Source organism: Xiphophorus couchianus, chromosome 10, assembly GCF_001444195.1.
Source record: "Xiphophorus couchianus chromosome 10, X_couchianus-1.0, whole genome shotgun sequence".
Taxonomy (NCBI): domain Eukaryota; kingdom Metazoa; phylum Chordata; class Actinopteri; order Cyprinodontiformes; family Poeciliidae; genus Xiphophorus; species Xiphophorus couchianus.
This window is the reverse complement of record NC_040237.1, coordinates 10,544,292-10,563,864: the sequence shown is the minus strand read 5'-3', so window position 1 is coordinate 10,563,864 and position 19,573 is coordinate 10,544,292. Positions and strand designations below refer to the sequence as shown.

At 39.9% G+C, this 19,573-nt stretch overlaps 1 protein-coding gene across 1 annotated transcript in view; it reads left to right on the top strand.

The window, feature by feature from the left end:
• The first annotated feature begins 282 nt into the window (after positions 1-282).
• Positions 283-19,573, top strand: part of thrab (thyroid hormone receptor alpha b) — a 113,079-nt gene continuing 93,788 nt past the window's right edge. The window contains exons 1-2 of the mRNA XM_028029424.1: positions 283-723; positions 16,562-16,644. The gene's annotated coding sequence lies outside the window, so the exon portion shown is untranslated. The remainder of the gene's footprint in view (positions 724-16,561; positions 16,645-19,573) is intronic.

The window sequence follows — 19,573 nt, the reverse complement described above, 5'->3', positions numbered from 1 at the left end:
GAATCTTTTTTTTCTTCTTGACAATCGCTTTAAAATGTCAGAACTTGTAAAAACCACGGATTTTAACTAAATGCCTCCGTCTAACTGACCTTACCTCACACGTTTTTTATCTGCCAAAATCCGAGATGACCTATAGCATCTACCAAACAGAAGAGCAGCAGCAAGAGGAGGAGGAGCAGGTTTGAACTCAGTCATGATGAAGTCAATAAATAAGGACCACAGAGGCGAGTCGAGAAGAGAATGTTCCGCCTGTCACCGGACGTGTCAGTGCGTGTTTTGCAGCGCGGGTCCTGTAGAGAGCAGTAGATAGTTTTAATAAGTGCGGCTCCTCTTACTGTACAGCACACAGTGCAGCGGAGGGAGGAGCGACAGCGTACTGTTTCTTTTTTGGTTCTTTCCACTCCACACGCACACACACGCGTTGCAGGTCGTCCAAACGTAACTGTAGGACAACAAAACAGGAATCAAACTAGGAAGCGTCGTTGGAAAGCGGACAGGAGAGTCCGCTTTTAAACGGTACGAGGCTCAACAGTAGTGGCCAGGCGGAGGACTGGCGCTCGGGAGAGCGGAGGTGGGGGAGAGCCATCCAGCCCTGCCGTTACACACTTTCTATAGCAACCAGGAGGAACCCGGCTGACTTTTTTTCTCCCGCTTCGTCTCCGCCTCATGACCCAATTCCCAGAACAACGTGGGGTCCAAGGCGCGCGGGGAAACTGTGGGACGGTAAGTGTTGTTTTCGGGGGTTCGAAGCCTCGGTGGCAGCGTGGTCTGCAGGCACTTCGGCGGCGGTAGCTTGTGTAGCCCGGGCTGGTTTGACAGATCAGCCCTGCGGCTGACAGACGCACACCCACCCGTACACCCCCGGATACTGACTCGCACATTCACACGGCGTATTGAACGCTCCTTCTGTTATTTAACGCTCACTTCGCCGCTTGTGGAACGCTAGTTGGAGCCGTGCTCTGGTTGGAGTTTTGACGCCGGGATCGCGTGCTCCACTCTGGGCCCAGACTGGGACCGAACTGCCTGCTGTACTCCGGGGCGCGCATGGTCCACTCACCCCTGCACACGTGCACACACTTGAAGGCAGATGGACCCACTCAGCAAATGTTGCAGACCACTGTCATGCTGCTCAGATTTCTAATATTTGATAAAAGTTTCCCTCCCTCAGAAGTAGTAGAAATTGTTTTATGAGCATCTGAAAAATGCTTTAGTTGTTGTTCTGTATCCAGTTCTTTAACAATGTTTTCTATAGATGCAAACTAACTTGAAGGTAAATTGCATGTAGTCACAAGGTTCTCTAAAAGGTTGTGTGCTGCATGTTGCATGAGTTATGCAATGCTCATAGTCTGCCGTTTTTATTGAATGCCTCAGCCCTGCAAAAGCATTTAAGTTCACTGACATTTTTCAAGTTACAACTCCGTTGTAACTTGAGCTTTGTTTCTATAGGGTTAAGTGTAATAAACAAACACGATGCATAATTGCGAAGTAATGAAAATGACGTGGAGTTTAAAATTTTCTGAAAATGGAATCCGAGAAGTTTGGCGTGCAGTTGTATTCATTCCCGGACTTTGACTGGGTCATTCTCACATGTCAACTTGCTTTGATTAAACCTGTCCGTAGTGGCTGTAGTTGCATGCTCAGGACTCTTGTCCTGCTGACAGATGAATCAGTCCTTTGCAGCCTTAAGCATGTTTTCTTCCAGGATTGCCCTCTGTTGCTGCCCAGCATCCCTGACTTTGCTAAACAAACTTTGCCCGGTGTTTAGTTGAATCATCTTTGCTGTTGGCTTTAGATATCCTGCTCTTGCTGGAGGAAGGCGTCTCCACAGCATGATGCTGCCATCACCATACATAATAGTTTTCTTTCAACAATATCTGCTACTTTGCACTATTCCATAAATTCAAGGTTTGCGGAATACGTGACTAAGAGTTTTCGCGCCAACTGGTTCTCTCAGTTGTGGTTTTCTGCAGACTGAGATTAAATTACACACAAAAACATGCTTTTCCATTTAAGTGACTTCTGAAGACACTTGGTTGCATTTGATTTTATTCAAGTGCATCAGAGTAAAAGGGGGTGAATTATGCAAGTCAGACTTTTCAGATTTGTATTTTTGAAAATGTATTAAACCATGTGTTTTCCTTCTACTTCCCAATTACGCATCATATTGTGTGTGTCACATACAGTTTTAAAATAAATCATTAAGGTTTGTAGTTATAATGTGGCAAAATGTGAAGTTTATTATGAATACTTTTGCAAAGCATTAAGCTTATTGAATAATAGAGAGACCCCACCTTTTTGCAAATTGTCTCACCATGAATTCAGAGAAGATTTTAATGTTGCCTGGGGAAATTTTGGTAGCGCTCTCTGCTTTCCCTTCCGTCGCCATCTCCCTAACCCAGACCAGAGGAGAATCCTCAGAGAAATCAATCGCATCATAAATGCAGATCAAAAATATATTGGCCATCGTTTGCCTCACACATTTGCAACCGTTTCCCCTTTAAAAGTCCTTGTCCCTGCACCACAGGCTGTGTAATAATTAAATCGCTCAGTGTTAGCACTCAATTCAAACTCTAGAAAGGATGTGAGCTCTCTGAGCGGTGCTGCTTTAATTTCATTTTGGAGTGTGCAGAGAGATGGTGACCATCTAAAGACTGCATGCTGCTACTGCGGCCGAATTCAGCATGCAACAGATGCACCGGAGCGTCGTTAACTCTGCAAGGTGAAAACAGTAGAAAATAAATGGCAGAATGAGCATTAAAACCAAATAGATTCAGTCTATATGGCTTAAATTAAGTAACTTTTATGTCCTGCCCTTCTTCATTAAACATTAACCATCACTATAAATCCAGCCTTTCTATTTCTGGGTTGATGATTAACCCTATACAGATCTGTCATTCACATATCGCTCTGCGATGGAATAATCCATTGAATACTTTCTAGCAAGTGGCAGCCAACACGTCTTTTAGAGCTAGTCTTTAATATTCTGTAATCCAAAATTTAATATGTAGGTCTTGCTCTTCGTTTGGTGCAAAAATGTTTCAATGCTTCCAGGGAAAACACTTGGAAAATGCTGGCTTGGTTTCTGATGTAGTGATGTAACAGGGTAGCGTGAGGAAAAACGAGGATGGATGGAGCCCCATGTGACCTGGCCTCGTCTCCTCCTCTTTTCCTCAAGGCCATGACTCTTTGTAGAAGATGAGGGTGACCTTATTCGGTTTCTCCTAGAATGCCGCTCTCCAGAAGGGCCTCTCTCTCTGCGACCTTTTCTGTGTGTGATATTTTCTCCTCTCCTCCTTTCTAAATCACCTACTACTCTGCGGTAGGGCGTGAGCGATCAACGCTTAGATCTGTAGAGCATCCTCTTATGTAACTCTGTGCTCTGTTCTGTTTCTGACATTCAGTGATGTCAGAGCTTAGAGAGGCAGGCAGGATGCTGGGAAATCCAATGTGTCAAGAGATGTCCATGCGCAAAAGGCTTAGTTTCACATATGTTTCCTGGGATGGCTTTAGAAGTAAAACGGTGGATAATGAACAAAGTTTGATGGATCTTTGTTATGGTATCTTGGTATGAAAAATGCCACTGACATAACACCAGCATTATGTTGGTTGTTGTTTCACTTTTAAAACTGGTGGGTTGTGCAGTGGCAGAGCTTTCTCAGTATTAGAAAGGGATGTGTGCTGGAAAAAGGTTGCTGTTAACGTAAAGATAGCTAATGGAAAGTTGAGTGGAAGAAAAAAGGTGATGTTAAAAGCAACGATAACTGCCTCCTGCAGGAGTATCAAATTGTACTGACACTTTAGATGTGTCCACCTCAACTGAATCAAATGGCTGAATCAGCAGGTGCCAAGTTCTATGAAGCCCTGCTAACCAACTGTTTCTTTTATAGTGTTTAGGGACTAACACCCTTAAAAGTTGCAGGTCACTGACCCTTGTTGCCACTGTTTTTTCTTTTCGTTTTTCCTCTTTCATCTTTTTATTTTTATTTATTTATTTTGTCTTGTAAACTTGGGTGCGCAGGACGCTAGAGATGATAAATCATCGTTTGAATTTCATGCCCCATAATTTCTGTGAAATGCAAACACTCCTGATTAGTGTTTTCCGACCCTGGTTCTCACGGCCTGCTGCATAAATTAATCCACATACTTGGACTAAAAAAATGTCTTAAACAAATTCTCTTCAACTTAAAATACACATTGAAGTTTAAATATATTGGGATGTGATGGAGGAACTTTTCACATTTGCTGGAATTATTTAAAAACGGTGTAAAAACGATCACCAGTTGCATGGTGGCTGGTTTTAAAAGTGTGGAAGAAGAAAGTGCACAAGCAACAAGAACTCCAGACTTAATATTTTCAATGTAGATTTGGGATTCAGTATAGTATTTTAAAGTTTTATATAGAAAACACTTCTTGTCTTGCAATACTTGTGTGGTGGGAAAGACCCAAAGAAGTGTTCTGGGGCCACAGTTGGTGGTTTGATTGGAAACATTCAGATTTTCTATAAGGAAACTGTGCGGAGCAGTGGATGAAGCTGTTGTACACCAGAAGTCTTCTGGGACAGATATTACCATAAACCTCAATATGATTTGTTCGTATTAATAATTCACCCCGGTATTACAATAGGATCTGAAACGGAACATTTATTTTTTTTGTATGGGAAATGAGGATGATTATGTATGAGATTGTATAAAAACCTTTTAGAAACGTAATTTTTTTTGTTTTAAAAATGAAATTAAAAAAGTAAAATACGAGCCGCGAACACTGATATAATGTGACTTGATTCTCCATTAGCCATGATTCAGTATGTTTTGATTTAACTCAGTGTGATGTGATTTTATTCAGTGGGCTAAACAATGCAATACATTAGGCAAATAAATTAGGATTTAGAACTAAATGAGAAAAATTATAAAACATAAAAATAAAGATTCCATGTCTTATCCTTGTATTTTTGGTACTTCAGGAGAAAAAATAAATCTGAAATCTATCTTGAGCAAATCAAAGCTATATAAAATCAGTTAATCTCAGCTATTGCTATACTTGCATGAAACTTCTTTGCTGAAAAGAGCTTTCTGATTTCTCTTTCCCAGCCTAATTAATCAGTCTTTTCCTTGCTTTCACTTCCAGTTTGATTATTAAAATGAAATTGAAATAGTTAATTGACTTCCAGTTTCAGTATGTCCAGCAATGACAAGTTTTTCTTTTGCTTTCGGTGCAGATCTCTTATAATATACAGCAGGCTGCTACCCGAGCTGGAGTCTACCCCCCGATCTCAGTGCCATGTCTGGTTTTTACAGTCTGAGACTTTTCTCCTTCTGACTGTGTATGCATGCAAGATGTTTCCCTGGTTGAGGAATTAGACGTTTATGTTATGACTACCAGTGGGGTCAAAGATCAGCTGAGTTTAGCTGGGTTACCTTGAAGCATGACTCCATGGTGACCCGGGCCTCTCTGTTAGTGCACACCAAGCATTTTTTTGTTTGAGGAAACTTTTGTTGTCCCCTCCCACCTCTCCCCCAACATCATATTTCCAAACCTTTCAGATGGAGGCATGTGCACCAGCGGTGGTTACTTTACTCTCTCTGCTTATATAGAGCAAATTGTGTTTGACAGAAAATGAAGTCAGACACAAGCTGAGACCAGAAAATTGCATTTGTTAAGGAAATTACCAGCTCCAAGGTCTCCGAGTCAGTTCCTCAGAGTGGAGGCTTTATTCAGGTGGCTTGTGGTAAAAAATAATGAGAAATTTGTTTGTCATTAAGTTACAACTGCAGGTGGGTGTGGTATAGGTTGCAGGGAGGATGCTTGATAACAGGAAACAAAAGTGAGTCACCTTTCTGTTTATTATTAGAATGCCTGTGGTTTATCACCCTTCATTTCTATTGTCAGTACTACATCTGTAATCTGTTGTCACACGCATTTTAAGATGGTAAAAGTCTTGAGTTTTAAGTTGTTGTTTTTTTGTTTTTTTTAAAATTTTTATTAAGTACCTACTTTAATGTTTCAGATCATAAAATGCATTTTAAACTCAGATATGAGTTAATACAGAAAATAATTTTCAGGTCATAATTTTAGTAAGAGAAAAAAGCTTTCCAAACCAATCTGACCCTATAGGGGGCTGTGGGGAGGAGCAAGATTTCCACAGAATCCTCACACCTGGTAGCTTTTTTTGTTGCATTGAGGTGCAGACATGACCTCAAAACTCGATTATCCTAATGTTTATTCATGATCTAATTTTCAAGAATGCTGAGGAAGGAAACCACAAGCATGTAAGTGGAGCAGCAAGACAGTTTACAGTGAACACACAAGGTAAATCCAAGTCATGGTGCACATCAGCCTTTGCACCATGGCTTTGAAAAGTGTCTCACCATATGCAGGTGCTGTTAAAGTAAAAGGAAGTACTTTGAAATACCACATCACACAGTTTCATCCGAGAATATCATAGAGGTAGTATAGCCCTTATATGAAATGCAAAAACAGCACTATGGTACTCAATTTCTGATGTCAGTTAGCATGTTGCGTGTGCCAAATGAGAACTGAAAAACAGCAGCTATGAAAACTTTTGTTTTAGTTACTGACAAAATGAGAGATCTTGGACTCGTTATTTTTTTCCATGGCACTAGTAGCCTTTTTTCATCAATTGAGGAACACATGGAAAACATGGCTGGAAGTCTAAGTTCCACTACTTGTGTTTTCAGTCCATAGAATATTTTTAAAAACTTCTATGGATCACCAAGGTGTGTTTGTGTAAATATAAAATGGGCCATTATCCTCTTTTTTTTGTGAGCAAAGTTTTTGACCTTGGAACTGTAGGGTGGATAACTTTCTTGCCTGGTCTCTTTCTTATCTTTGAATTATGAACTCTGATCTTATCCGAGTTAACTGGCGCCTGCGGTATTTTAGAGGTTCTTTAATATCTCCCTGGATGGCTCCCTGATGCACTCACTCTTTGAGAAATCTTGGTAGACTGACCAATTCTGGGGAGATTCACCACTCTTTAATGTTTTCATCCATAACGATAGGTGCAAGTGACTTTGCTTCTTATCCTAATTTATTTAGATTTGTTGCTCTTTGTAATCTCCTCAAGAAGCAACACTATTTGAGTGATATCTTGATCCTGGTGGTGAGGCAGTAATTGGGTGTAGATTACAAATTTGAATTCAGCTTCAGAAATGCGTTTAATGGCAGTCCATGATTTAATTATGGGATAATTACTTTGTGACATGGATTAGGTTGATTAATAATCAGGTTATCACATTCAAATACCTACCTATGGGCAATTTACATAGAGCAAGAAATGAGTCATACTTTTGAACTATTGGACAAACTCGGAGTACCCAGTGAAAATCCATTCATGAAAACAGTCAACCTCCGTACAGAAAGATTCGAGACCAGGATTTGAACCTGGAAAGCTCTTGCTGCAAGGCCACAGTGCTAACCGCTGCTCAACCATGCAGCCAGTAGTAAAATGCATGATTACATAAAACATGTGTTTCTGAGTCAGAGTTCAGTTGGGTAAGAATGGACTCTGAGACTTAAGGTTTGGGAGCATTCCTGAAGGAGATGAAACAGAAAATAGATTATGTGCTGGATGACTTGGATCCTGTATGATACTTAGTGCTTTCTTTCTGCAGGGAGTAGTTTGGATGAATTGTAGATGCAGTCGTTCTCAGCAGTCCTCATCAATAACTTATGATGACACGCTTAACAGCTTTGCACATCAAGACTGACATTTTCATCCATGGCCATTGGCAAAAAGCTCAAGCTCAGTTATATTGGATCGAGAGCTGCAAATATACATTTTGATGACAGTTGTGCTTAAATAATTGTGAAAAACTGCTTTTCAAAAAAGAGCAAAAAAAAAAAATCTGAGGAAGAGGCCTGCTTGTTGATTAAAACTTTTAACAATTCAAACCAGCATTTTAATACTAGTTGACTTTTGGGGGGATAAAGCACTGGGTACAGTAAACCCAGAAAACACGTTTCTATCCATACCTGTTGCTTGCCAAGTAGTGGGATGAAGAGCACCACAGTGGGAGGTCCAGAATGCAAAGTAAATGCCAAGCTCCCAGAGGCGTTGGCGCGCGCCTTTTCTTTGTGCACGTGTGCAAGCATTTGCACAAGATCTCGGAGACTTGCTGATCTGGCAGATGGACACATTCCTCACACGAGTTGTCTCAACTCCTGCCAGTCGCCTAATATTGGTGGAAAGTCCAAACTCACTCAGTTTCCTGCAGGTATTATGATTCACGGACCCTATACGTGTCGACACGGATCTGTTGGGTACATACATATGTGAACAGTATATCTTGACATGTTTGAGGTGTTCTCTATATTTCAGTACCACATTTGAGCGCTTGATCTCGGAGACGGGCTCGTGTTTCCCTGAATGTGGCTGGCCCAGAAACTCAATATTCAATTGGGGGGCCTCCTGCATGTGATAAGTGCGCACTATCGCCTTGAGGTGCTTTTATCCTCAGTGAGCGCTGGACACAATTGTCTCACACTTGCACAGAAGCTTATTGACAAATCTTTTCACACCACAAGTAACTCATGAAAGCAGCTGTTTTTTTTTCTTTTTTTAGCTCAAGTTAAATTTGACTGACCACTACCCTTTTACGAACGCATATTGCTTTCATGTATAACTTCTATAGTGTGCTTTAGTTTTGTAATTTCCTTGAGCATAAAGAGCACTGGGCCAGGTGTACTTTCTATATAACCAGAAAAACATATAGAACAAAATACTGCAGATTTCCAGGGAGTAAAAATTTTTTTTTATGGGACAGAGGACAGAAATAGAAATCATCGAGCCACAATTTTAAATTCCACTCGGGATTTAACAGGAGCATTATGAAGAGTATAGCTGAAATTAGAGAAATATGATCTCTTCATCTAATCATACCTGGAATAAAACATTTATCTTTAAATACACAAAGAAAGAATAAGCTGGACGCCACAATAGGGAGGTAAGAGAGACTGGGCAATCTGTTCGGGAAGCAGGGGAAGTTATTCGTGGAGCTTCACCTTGCAGTGTAATGTTCCCCTGGGAGTTGACGCTGACAGCGGCATCCTCTTGTGTCTCAGGAGACCTGGAGTCTTTGGAAGAAAAGACAGTAGGCCACGGCCACCTGGCAGTGAAATGCCAGCAGTCTGACACCATGTTGTGCACTGTTGAAATAGAATGAAGCAACAGACCCACTGCCATGGAAACTCAAAAATCTTGTTTTTCCTTTCAGTATTCAGGATAAACTGAACTCTAATAAAAGCTTGCTATTTCCTACCTTTATAGCAGCGATTGACTGATCAGAAACCCATTCAGGAACACACTTGACAGGGGTGTGAAAGAGAGCTATCACAGAGTGTTTTGCTGTACAACTGCCTGGCTTGAACGATGAGGCTGAAAGGAGGCTCAGATTGGAGTTTGTGTTCTCCAGCCAGCGTCCCTGCCCCGTGTCCAGGCTGGCTGAAGTCCTGCTGGAGCCCTGGAAGTGACAGACCCTTCCCTAATTCCACATCTAGTCCCAGAGTCAGCAGCAGACATGACCCTGCAGAGTGAGCGTGCCAAAATCAGACAACTGGAAACAAGCTGGACTGTTTGTGTCGTATCAAGTGTTTGCACTGAAAATACATAGTTCACAGTCCATTAGATCCACTTGTTTTTCCTGTGCGTGTGTTTGTGTCAAGTGTTAGCTGATGGAAGGGGAACCCAGATACACTCATTCACTTTCCTCCCTGTATGTGTTGCTTAAGCTGGACCTTGTACACAACTGCTGCCTAGTTGAGCATCATTTAAAAATCCCTAATGGTGTGTGTGGTTGGGGGGGGGTATACGTAGTAATTTCTACAGATTTTCCTTTTCTGTTATTTAGTTAGCTCCCAAATGTTATTTTTGTTTCAAGAAATATGTGAAAATAAAAAAGTGCAAGGACATAGCTGCCAAGAAAGCCGCTGAAGAATCATGACCTTATATCTGAGACACTGAATTCAAAACGTCTACTGTTCCAAGTCGAGTTCTTAAACGAATATTTTTTTGGGTGATTTATGTATTGAGGAGGATGAAGTCAGGAGCAGTAAACCAGGACCCCGTCATGGTGGGAGGGTGAGGTGTGGTTTAAAAGACCTCTGTCGGGAGGCCAGTCAGCTTGTAAATCACCGCAATGGAAAATAACCACTTTGAACCAAAGATGATATTTCAAAACACTTACATTCTGGCAGGATTCCGCTAAATGCTGTAATTTCTCCTCTCGTTCTGACCAGCATTGTCACACTGTTTAGTCAGTAGTCTGAAAATGTAAACAGTATGACTGAGCTGGAAATACTCCCACGAAAACGGACTGGGCGCATTATTAAGGGAAGACGCCAAGAAACTTGGGTTAACTGGAGGAACTGTAGAGATCCAGAGCATGTAGAAGACACAGCAACCATGTGGAAGAGGGCGCAACATATTTTTTTAAATTTAGATTTCAGTTTATACAAAAATTTTGACTTTCACTGGGCAGCTATGAACTACTTTATCCAAATAAAAATAGTTACATTTTGCCATTTCAATGTGAGTGAATGTAAAAAAAAAAAAAAAGTTCAGATAGTATAAAAATGTTCAGATTATGTCACAGGTGCCATTTACAGTTCCTTTTTTTCCATGTACGTTTCTTTGCTACACTTGCAGCCTTATCTTCAAACTCATGGCTGTTCAAACATAAGTTACAATGCAACAGGCATGTGGCAACGCAGCTCTCCTTCTGTGGAAAATCCGACTCTTTCTCAGAAGGATCGAGGTGTAAACAATTCCTGACTGTCTTAGCAGCATTTCCCCACTGCCTTTTTTCAAACGTGTGTGACGTGGAAATATTTATCAGCGAGAGACTTTTCTCCTCATTATTGCACAGACTGGCAACATTCATAAAACAGTTCAAAGTTTAAAGTGTGGTATTATGTTCCCACTGGTCATATAATCTATGGCCAGCAGCTGTATGCACACTGAAACCTCTAATCCAAGTTCTAAAAATGAATATATGGTGAAACAGAAAAAAGAATGTCTACGTGTTTTATGTTCCGATAAGAATGCATTAACAGGTTTTACTATTAGCATTTCGCAGCAGTGCTTTTGCGGGGCTTAAATTATTGATTACTGAGCTGATTATTGGAGCACAGGCTTCTCATTAAGCATGCAGATGCACACATACAGTGCAAGTGTCTGCTTTGCACATTGCCCATAAAAAGCCCAGAGAGAATTCAAAACAGCTGTCAGCCAGGCCCAGCAGGGTGTATTTTCTTGCCCCACTTATTGCCATTTAGCGGCGTATTCTTTCTCAGGCTGGCATGCTGGTGTTTAGCAGTTTTCACTCTGTAAATTTAATTCTTGTGGCACTGCATTGGATTGAAATGCATGAGTGCAGCTTAAGTGAAAAAGTCTGAGATCGTTCTTACTGTAGATTAGAGGTGGTGGGGAGAATTAGAGAGGAGTTGAAGAGAGAAAGTTTTGAGTAGAAAATGGGTCAGACATCTGAGAGGCATGCATTTCCTTTTTTTTTTTGCAAAGAGCGTCGAGACAAGAAACGCTTGCATCTATTTCTCTCCCTCCTTTTTGGGCCTTAGATTAGCGTGGATGTTTTTCTAGTCTCCACTCTGACTGGGGAAAAAGTGGGAAAACAGGAGAAAATTATTATGCTTGGCATGTCTGCAGAGGGCGAGCATTAATTTGGACTCGGCCCAGCTGATCAATCTCCACCTTGGCTCTGGTACAGCACTGAGTGAGAGTGTTTGTATGTGAGCAAGGCCACACATAAGAGCTAAGCCGACCTCACCGTTCTACAAGTAAAGCTCTCCGGATTAATTCCACATGGAAATGACCTTTTCTACACAGAGCCGAGGAGAAAAATACAATTGGATTAGAGCTGGAATTAGTGCTAATGAGTTATGTGTCGGACCCATATGTTATGAAGTTAAAAATGTTTTTGAAACGCTTCAGTTAAACGCCTCACTGTAAAATCTAGAGTGGGGGAGAGAGCAGGTTCTTACACTAAAGCAAGCACAGTGTGATTTGCATAATATGCAAACATATGGAGGTGATTCCGATGGTGGTTTGGTGAAGTGTCAAAGAGCCTAGAACATTTCCTCTTTAAGGATTTCCTTTGGCATGGAGAGCACTTTGCAGGCTTCTGTTGGAGAGTTTCGGTCGTAGGCATGGCAGCCTGAGTCCCCTCGGACTTCGTTCTCCTGTAAACCCACAGGAGAGGAAGCTGTAAAGTGTGTTTGTGTTTATGTTGTAACGAGATTACTCCACGGTTTAATTCAGGAATTCCGACTATGGAATTTGTTGTATAATCACATCAAGCAAAGTCTTTTTTGTTTGTTTTACCGTTACTTTGGTGTAGTGCCTTTACTGTTTGCGGTAAATAGGTTGGTGCCTTATTGGCAAGCTCATTTAGCTCTGTTCCCTTTTAAAACTATGAGTCAACTGCACAAATTGGTACCAGTACCTGGTGATGCTATAATGCCTCTGGATTTTTACCGAAATGCATTTTGGTGATATTTATTTTTTTCATTTTTAAATACATCTGTCAAAGCCAAGGTCTTCAACTGACTGAAAAAACTCATTAAAACATGGATCTTTTTTATTTTTAGGTCTTGCTAAGTTTGGTAATTATTACTATCCATCCATCTAGTTTTTTTTTCTGAGGCTGATATTGTGTTGTGAAATGTTGCATTTACAAGTGCTGAAAATGACTAAGGACATGACAAATGTTTTATTTTTTTTTATTTTCTTATTACATTGAAGAAGATTAAATACTGAAAAAGGACATTACATCTACTACCTTTACAGAAGACATGAGACAGCCATAGTGATGGCTGTTGTTGTGAACCTAAAGGTTGTGGCAAAGCCTTGTTTTAATGACTTAAATCAAAGTTAACTTATTAGCAAAGGGTTCTAGACACAATTCAGTTTTTTCTTTTTCCAATGAGAGGAGAGGTTTTTGGAGTTGCCCCCATTTAGCTATCATACACAGCTGACTTTAAGCTTGTAACAGGAGGGAGGGTAGCGGAAGAACATTTTTACTTCCCATTCTCCCTCAACAGAAATATATGCACTGTGTTTGGCATCTCATTAAAAATAACTTGAAACCACGGGAAAGGTGCAATGGTAAAGTTTTAGGGGTTTACAAACCACAAGCTATGAAAACTGCAGCATGTCTTAAATGGACAACTGGCCCATTCATAACTGTGGGATACTTCATTTTTTCAGCAGATTTATTTATTTATTTATATTACAGTGTTCTTAATATGGAAAAGTATTGAATTTAATTTTAGTATTTTCCAGGTTTGAAGTAACATAACAAGACAAAATAATAGGAATGGGGGAAAAAGTTTACATATCCAGATTTAATTTCCTATCCCATCCAAATGTTTTGTCCTTTCTTATTTCCTCTATTTCCCTTCCTCCTTCATGTCGTAAGTCTTTTTAGTGTGTCAAACTTCCATTTCTATCCGTCTGTTATACATTCATGATGAAACTTAGCTTTGTATATTTAGAAAAAAACTGAAACCTTTCTAAAGGAATTCTCAGGAGACTGATCTTACTTACTTACCCACATTTTGAGTACTCCAGGCATTACTTGTTTGCCTTCTTGCGTTATATAACTGTGTGTTTAACCTAAACAAAACACACATTGTAGCTTTGACTTGCCCACAGTAAAGACTGACAGCATTTCTGTCAGTGCTACTTGTGTGGTTACATATTTATCCTCTTCTGGGTGGCCAGGAGCTGGTTTAGCATATGGATTAACCAGGTAATAAGATGCATGTCCACATTGACTTGCCGTAGACTGTAACGGCGTGTGAGAAAATGAGCAGTCCACTCAGACGCAGCCGAAGGTCACATGGGAGACTAAACCTCAATATCTTCGATTTAATGATCCAGATTATAACAGCCCACCTTTGACCAGTTCCGCAGGAATGGATTTTAAAGTGAAGGATCACTTAGGAAGACAATGTCCATTTTATGCCTCATTATATTGAAAATTAAAGATGCTATGCTAGAAATATTCAACACTTTCTGTATCTGAGAGGTCAGTTTGGTTTTGAATTGTAATACTTAAGACTTTTACCTTGACTTAACAGTCAAAAGGGAAATGCCAACATCTGTATTTGAAGATGAATGCACTTTTTTGATGTTAATGTCTTAAAAAGTATAAAAATATTGTTGCAGTGTTTTAGCTGTCACCAGGCATACTTGTTAAAGTGAAATATTGGCTGCCTAAAGACTTCTAGCTTGTCTTCTTCTTTCATTGGCCTCAACAGAAGAGCATGATGCTGCCACCACCATATTTCAATATAGTGCATTCTGGGTAATCTGCTGCGTTAGCTTTTGTTCATAAAGTGTGTTTTTAACCAATGCCAAAAGTTGAATATTGATCTCAACTCGCTACATTTGTCCATATATCTTTTATAAGAACTGTTGTGTATTATTGAACAATATACAAAGGAAAAACTTGACACGTATCAAATGCTAAAATAAGAAAAAGAAAACAACTTCCATCTGCTCAGTTTTGCTTGTGAAGTCTTAACTTTTAAAGGCCGCCAATTCTGGCTCGGGTTTCTTTTGACACAGAGATATATTTGTCAAGAAGAATTATTTCTTTATCTCTTCATACCAAGATAGGATTGTGTTCGGCTGGAGAAGTCATTGGGAAAAGGCGTTGGTGCTGTGAAGCTGTCAGTCTAAATGTCATTTGATTCAGATACGGCAATGTCGCCTATAACTGATTACTGCTAGAAAAGACACTTTTAGAATAGCGAGATTATCGCTGTTTGTACTTTGGGCCATACTGGTCTCTTTTCTTTGTATTTTGTGAATTTACGAGATGTCTTTTAACAAGCACGCACGAAAGCCAAACATCCTAACTGACAGACTGTGTGCTGGATCTACATTAACACCCTGTACGGGTTTCCTGATTTGTATTGTCCTGTCTGGAAAATAAAATGAAATAATTTATACCCTGTCCCTGGCCATCCATCCATCTACCCATCTATCTTTTTTTGAATGAATGATCTAGTGTTTAAGAATGCAAAATGTATCTTCTATCTTCTGTTAGTGGAACATTGTATTACTTCTGTTCCTTGTTTTGCAGCCCCGTTTAGGACTGAATGCAAATGTCCCAGGAGGCTTGTTGTGAGGCAGAGGTTAAACAGCTGAAAGCTGGGGTCAGATCTTTTACATCCGAGTTGAGTGAGCCATTTAAATGCATTGCCTGCTTGGACACAGAGACCAGGGACCTACAAGATAAGGAGAGTCCCTGACTAGATTGTATGTAATAAATGACTCCACGTCTGCCTGAATATTTACAAACCGCTGCTATTTGTTTTGCTTTTTTTTTATTCATGCAAATGATAGCATTTTATTGCCATTTTCAAAATAACCATGAGAAGAATAACACACGTGCAATGCAATTATACATACTCTCATGAAGCATATTCCTGCCTGTTTAATTGCTGATATGCTCATCTGAGAGTGCATTGTAGCCCAGAAAAGGAACAGATGTGACATAATTCAATTTGCCTTTGCCAGATCAATTTATGAGATCCATTGCAAAGAAGCAGAATCAGTTCTGTTCATAGTAAAAAAATAAATAATTGAGCACAAAATAACATTTGATGAAATGATTGCATATCAAGAGCAAAGGTTTTCTTTGAAGATGAGAAAGAAAAACAAAATATTTGCTCACTGTGCCTGAAGGTTGAGCTTGCATTCATGCACTATTTGAGCAGAGTTAGATATTAAGATCTGGATGTTAATGACATTGGGTAATTTTTCCCTTTTGTGTGAACATGTGTTTTATTGTGAAGGAGAACAATAAATTTGAACTGACAAAGCTGTTGTATAAGTATCTTTGGAAAACTTCTGATATGACAGCTTACAGCTGCTTCAAGACATTTGGTTTGTATTTTCTGTAGCATGGATTGTGGCATCTAGCTCATTATTTTAAAGGTGCTGCTTGTCGGCTAAAGCCAGATTTGTGAAGTACACGACAAATAGGTAACAGACAGATTCTTCCATCTGAGTTGAGGAGTTCTGTGGCTCTTTCTCCTATTGCCCCCAAAGTAAAACAGCCAAAGAGCAGATTAAGGGAATACCAAGTGTGAGGAATTCCTTCCCAGATACCCAGCATGTGCACAGTGTTGACCATTTTAAAGTCACGCCATTAACGCTCTTTGATTCCTCGGTTTGTCCGCGTCATTTCGTTAAAGGATTAGATTGCTAATCCTTTTACCTCTAAGCTGGTGACATGAAAATCTACCATTGCTTTTCATGGACAGAGGAACGTTGCGCCTCTCACTGGGATTGAACTCATCCCATGTCATGGGATGGATGACATGGGAGGCCACTCATGCATGCATCAGTGGCCATGTGGACTTTATATTGCCATTTCTATCTGCAGCATTCGGGGAACTGCTTTCTCATAGGACTCCCCTGCAACTCCCTCACTGTGTGGACTGTCTGACTAGATTCTGCTTCAGATGGCACAGATATATGGGGCTGAACCAGACTGCTTGTTTCTCTTTGCAGAGTTTGCAGAGACGTTGGCTGGAACGAAGGCTGGGATCGAAAATAGAGGAGCAGCTCTGAAGTGAAGGCAGTTGGCAACCAAGGTGAGAGGTGTTTTCATTGTCGTGGATGATTATTAAGGCTGAAGAAGTCGCTGTTAAGCAAATCATTCTCCACTTTCCTGCAGATGCATTAAAGTGAACACAGATCATTGTAATGTGGGAGTTGCAGTGACAGTTTACCAAAGTTTACCAAAAGGCGACTGGCGCACGCTATTTTAAATTGTTATTTTTTTTATTTTTGAAGGTACTGTATTTACATTAAAAACCTACAATCAAATGTGATGCCCTCTGCATATGACAGCTTCATCTTTCTTTTTGTTTGAAAGAAAGAAAAAGCGTAAAAAATAAATAAAATAAAATACTCCAAAAATAAAACAAAAAAATCCTGCAATAGCCCAAAAATCGATGCAGGTTAGAAGTCCAGCCTACATCTGCTTTTATCTAGGGTTACTTAATAATAGTGTAAGAATCATATTGATTATAGTAAAATTCCTTAACTTCTTATATAGTAGGAAGTTTCATCAAACATGACTTAGTACTTGGGTCTTTTGCACACAGTGATTCCATTATAAGTTAATTGGTTTTTTTTTTACCAATGAATGACTTTTTTCCTTGTGTTTTTGTTTGCTTCAAATTGTATTTTTATTGCATCCTGATATGTAGCAACCTAAATGAAAGAGGATTTACTTTTTTTTTTAACCATGACTGTGCTTCATTGTTCTCTCCTATAATTGCATGCCCTTTGTTTTCTGAGGGAAAAAAAAATGTTGCTTTGGCTCTGTATTAAGTGTCCGCTGAAACATCAAACCTTTTTATGGTGTTGAAGGGCGAGAGATCATTGGGTGCTGACAGGACTCTGAGAGTACACTGTGAGAGGAACAGGTTCTTCTTCGGGTTAGTCTGCTGGCACCTGGCCACTCTACATATTTCCCAGATCAGCATTCTGCAATCACCAAGATTACTCAAGAGCGTTATCTTGCAAAGTGTTGAACTTCTCAGCTTTGTCATCTTTATTAGCCACATGCTATCATCAACTTCCTCGCTTAGTTTTCCAATATGCTTTACAATATTCAAGAAGCATGATTTTTTTTTTCTTTTGTCATGTTCTTTGTTTGCTCCGGACTCTGCATCATTCTGTTTGGACTTTGAGTTTGCAGCAGAATAAATATTCCCAACATGTCTGCAGGATGGGGCAGAAAGTCCAGAGCTGGTCCTCTGAGCTGTTGGTTTACTGACTGGAATGATTGTTTGGATGTAATTTAAAGATTAACTGACAGATTCTGGCAGCTGGAACTGATGTGATGTGATTACTGTGATTGTTTTCCCAGAGATTTAGAACTTGGTTATGTTCAGTGGAAAAAAAAACAACCCACAGTTCAGACAGCCGCTGAGTGATGCTGAAGAGTGACGCTTGTTTTTAGAAGCAGCTAATTTTGGAGAGAGCCTATTTTTTTCTTCTTTTATGCTTTCAGTGAGCTGGAAGAGATTATTTTAGTTTATACGAGCAAATGTGAGTAAGTGTATTTTGAGATGTGCAAATGTTAGGTCTGGAAACATAATTTCTTTGGTATACACTTTGGTTCAGAAGTACAATGTATTTAAAAAAAAACATGAATTAGGCTTAAGTTTAAATTTATTGTGGAAATCTTAAATATAGACATTGACCTATGTCTGGTTAAGTATCTGTTTTTAAGTGCTCTTGATTATTCTGTGGCCACCAAGAAGACCACTTTCCTTGGCGGAACTGGTAAAGTTCATTTGAACCTGTTGGTTTTCATCATAGTCCACAAACTTTCAACAGCATTGAAGTCAGAGATTTGGGAAGCTCATCCCTGAAACTCCAAAACCAGATTAGTGTGTGTTTGGCATCATCTGGCTATGTCCCAAAGGTTAAAAGCAAAGTCTTAAATAGCTGAAGATGACTTTAGATAAGAGATGAAAGTATCAGTTTAACTTTTATGTGCCAGACATGGTAAAATTCCTCTTTTCCACTGAATGGACAAAACTTGGCTCCCTGTCATTAAGTATTCCTCAGTAGGCACGGATTAGTGTGAGGTTCTCCCAGTATGGATAACCCTAAGTAAAAATGTCGATTTCACAGTATTACAGGGTAAAGTAAGTGACTGAGTGAGCAGACTGATTGATGGGGAGGTAGATTGATGGTCTAATTGGTGGATTGATGGATGGATGGATGGATGGATGGATCACTGGCATGCTGGCCCTAGGTATGGATGGATTAATGGGTGGATGGAAGAGTGGGTTGATGATTGATGGGCAAAAAAGTAGATCGATGAAATGAATGGATTGACTGATAAAATGATGGATAAGTGGGTTATTGGATGGATAGATGGATGGAGAGTTGGATCGATATTTGTGTTAATGGGTGGGTTAATGGATCGATGGGTGACAAAAAAATTGATGGTTTAATGGGTAGGTTGATTGATATGATTGATAGTTAGTAGGTTAATGGAAAGAGTGGTTTGATTTATAAATAGATGGTTGGATGATTGGGTGGGTGGGGTTAGGGATGGATGGAGTGGGGAGATGGCATGATAAGGAGTTGAGTGATTGGATTTAGTGATGTTTGAAAGTCAGTTGTTGGAGAAAATACCTCACATTTCAAATTCTTCATATCAATACAATCAGCTTTTTCTTATGTTCGTTTGCTAAATTTGCATCTCAGCCATTGTGTTGTTTTTTGCGATCAGTTATGATATAGCAATGATAAAGTTTCTTTCTCTGCATCATCTGACTAAAACAGGAAATACTTGATCAGTTTATTCCATACTGACACTGGTGGTCCTGTGGTTTGACTGTCGCTTACTGTAGTGTTGATACTCTAACCTCTCATAGTGCTTCTATCCCCCAAGGAGAAACTGAGCACAACCAGTTTGGAAGTGAAAATGATGCTCACATTCAGACATCTGCTGCCGTCGGAATGTCCTCGGTGTCACTGTTAGTGGAGGCTTAA